This window comes from Hyalella azteca, unplaced genomic scaffold, assembly GCF_000764305.2.
Source record: "Hyalella azteca isolate HAZT.00-mixed unplaced genomic scaffold, Hazt_2.0.2 contig16513, whole genome shotgun sequence".
Classification (NCBI taxonomy): Eukaryota; Metazoa; Arthropoda; class Malacostraca; order Amphipoda; family Hyalellidae; genus Hyalella; species Hyalella azteca.
In genome coordinates, this window is record NW_025946332.1 from 3,778 (window position 1) to 7,554 (window position 3,777).

Here is a 3,777-nt window from a genome sequence, read left to right on the forward strand (position 1 = left end):
ATGAAACTCCGGACATTTAACACAGAACAATTTTAATTACAGCAAAATTCAGCAAAGATTGGCCAAACGGGCTTCAAGTTAATGTCACAGGCCTAATGCCGCAGGTTGAAATTATTTGCATTTTCATCTGCAAAGGGATTAAGGGCAATTACATACAGTAATAAATACTACAACCGTTCAAATCTGATAAATAGCAATATGACAAATGTTCAGCATCTCCGCACCATACCGTACTGGTCGGCGTCGGGAGCAAAGTGACACGTGGAGAAAGAGTGATGCTGAAAACTACTCATGGTAAACAAATGCTATAAGAGATGCGTCAAACTGCGGCTACAGCGAGTAATAGAGATTAATTGAAAAATAAAAGCAATTTTTGCTTTGATAGGAATAACACTGTAATTGCTGGTAGTAATATTATCAGGAATGTAGGTAGGAATAACACTGTAATTGCTGGTAGTAATATTATCAGGAATGTAGGTAGGAATAACACTGTAATTGCTGGTAGTAATATTATCAGGAATGTAGGTAGGAATAACACTGTAATTGCTGGTAGTAATATTATCAGGAATGTAGGTAGGAATAACACTGTAATTGCTGGTAGTAATATTATCAGGAATGTAGGTAGGAATAGCACTGGGATTGCTGGTAGTAATATTATCAGGAATGAAGGTAGGAATAGCACTGGGATTGCTGGTAGAAATATTATCAGGAATGTAGGTAGGAATAGCACTGAGAACGTAGGTAAGAATAGCACAAGGCCTGAAAATAGGATGTTGAATACTTTTTTAGAGAAAATTTTTGTCTCAGGAAAGCCAAGTTCACTTTTGAATTGAAACAATAAAAAACTCGTGTTGCGGTCCAAATACGTTTCATTCACAGTTATCTTATGTGTTTAACTTTTTAATGGACGTAAACTCCGACTGAAATGTAAGCCATAAAACCTAACCAATAAGTTGAAAACTAATTAAATTTAATCCTATTAGCACCTTAAATTCGAGCAATTTGCATGTTATCACTAATAAAGTATATTGCCATATTAAAACTCACACCAACATTACCCCTATTAAGTGTTGACTCGTCTGAGATTGACATCAGTTGGATGACCTCAGCATCTAAACTAATAAAGATATTATCTTTTATAAATTTTACACTATTTTTTTCCCGATTCTTTTAACCTCAAATGAGATCCAAAACTTTACTACAAAAATATACATTGATAGATATAGGCGTGTCAATTCGATTCGGATGCGATTTAAAATAACTGATATAAGTTATTAAACACTATAAGTTACGAGATTGAAACTTTTTTTCGAAACAATAAGAATAAAAATGCAGAATATACTACGGAACAAATTTTTTGATACATAAAATTTAGTATAAACGAGAATTACTAGACAAAAATTTGTACAATAGAATAAAAATCTTAATGACTATACAACAGATAACTAAAGTAATTATCTGTGCACGGGACAACCATTGACGCAACCCGTTTCATTTCGACCTGCAAACGTGGCACCGGTATACAGTACTATGAAATAAACAGAAATAATTGAGAAAACAAAGCGAGTGAATATGAATTTAATGGGAATTCAATTAACTTATTTCTAGAAAATGTAATCGCAGAATTAATTTTAATCAATTTGTGATGAGCCAGCAGTATATTCCATTTTAAGCGAGTTGCCCCATATATCATTTGAAGAAAACTATGGGTAGTTTCGTCAGCGGTAACTTAACCAGTACGTACAAACTGGACCGCGTGGGAGAATGCGCAAATTGATATGGGCAACGTAGCTGTCGTGAACTTTTTTGATTTAGCCAAAGCTTTTGCCTAAGCTTCGTTAATTATGAGCTGCATTAACCACCATCAATGTTAACTACATGCAGCAATAATAATCATCTGATTTAGCTACTGGCTGCATTAACCAATTTCAGTGCTAACTACAGATATCGTTATACATAATCAGGGTTATTTATAAACTGCATTAACGTCATCAGGGTTGACAACAGAGTACATTAACTATCATCAAACTCAACTAAGGCCTATATTAACCATCGTCTTAGTAACAACGGCAAGTGTTACTCATCATTAGGGTTAACTAAGACCTGCAGTGACCATCACCTGGGTAACTACGGACTGTATTCACCATTATTTTGGTTAATATTGACAATCATCTAAAGATTATTGTTCTTTAATTCTTCCATCCCCGGCCCACGTAACAGGATATAGTCAACCGTTGTAGCGGGCTTGAAAGGCTCTGCGTTTGGTTGTAAGCCGCCGCACTTCTGCGAACATGACTATGGACAAAAACTGTAGAAATATTCTTTGGGCAGAAACTTAGCAGATGTCGGGGCTCCAACTGCGATGGTGGTCTTTGGCTGGCTGTTAAGAGCGTTCTTAGCGCCAGTTCTATTAGGCAAACCGTTGTAATGCTAAGCACTTGTGATTTTCAGCAACTTGGACTTCATTCATGCTTGACGGTCGTATGATATGTGTTCATGTTACGAATTTATTTCTAGCATTATAAACTATTACCGTTATATTTATGGGCAATATATATACTTTGTCACCATACACTTTATCAATTATTGTTTTATTGTAATCTTCGTATGGTAAGGCCCGCTTGCAAAAGCTTAAGGATAAATTGTAATGCAGCTTATTTATCTTGTTGAAACCTCCTGGTTCTGACTTCCAGTCAACCGTGACACATAGTGTTACGATCTCATGTTAGGAAATTAACGGTAACCCTCCCCGAACCCATTAAATGCAAACCTGACCCTAAGAGTAACGCCCCCTAGTTACCCCAGTAACGGTGTCACACGACTCATAATATTTACATTATAACATTAGAGAAACTATATCGATGATTCAATTAACGAAATAATCTCTTGTGAAAGCTACGAGTCTCGCTCTTCCTGAGAATGATTATATAAACCTGGCATTTCGAAGGACAGGCAGTCGAGAAAGGATAATGTATTCTTACTCGACAATAGTCAGGATATTGTATCCTATAGCTATTTTATCAATATTGTATCATGGCAAACACGTGGATCACCGCTTATTTCAATCAAAAACTTTACCGTATCTGGACCCCGTTCAAACTCGGCGCAGTGCGGCAACTGGAAGGTGTCCAGCGAACCTTCACTACCAGGATCAGAGGGATGGAAGAGTTGAACTACTGGGGGAGATTTAAGCACCTGGGTCTGTACTCACTGCAGAGGAGACGGGAGAGGTATGTCATTCGGTACACATGGAAAATGATAACCGGAATGGTGCCAAACTTCGAGAGCGAGACCTTTAGGATTGAGACAATAAGAGACATGTCATAACGAGAGAAGGGGGAGACTGTGCAAGATGCCTCCACTAGGTAACAGAACTGCTGTGTCTGTTAACGTGCCGTAAAGGGTGATCCGTGTATAAATGTTCAAGGATAATTGTTAAAATTATAAATTATTATCGGTAAAATGGTAAATGATAAGAAGTTGATTGGAAAATGATAATATGTTGAATAATAAATGATAATTGGTTAAATGATAATAAGTTGAAAGGTGAATGATAGGAGGTTGAATGATATATGATAATTGGTAAAATGATAATAGATTACATGGTAAATGATAATTGGTTAAATGGTAAATGATGATATTTTAAATGATAAATGATAATTGAATGAATGGTAATGATAATATGTTAAACGATAAATGATAATTGATTGAATGGTAGTGATAATACGTTAAACGATAAATGATAATTGAATGAATGTTGAATAATAACATTGCAAT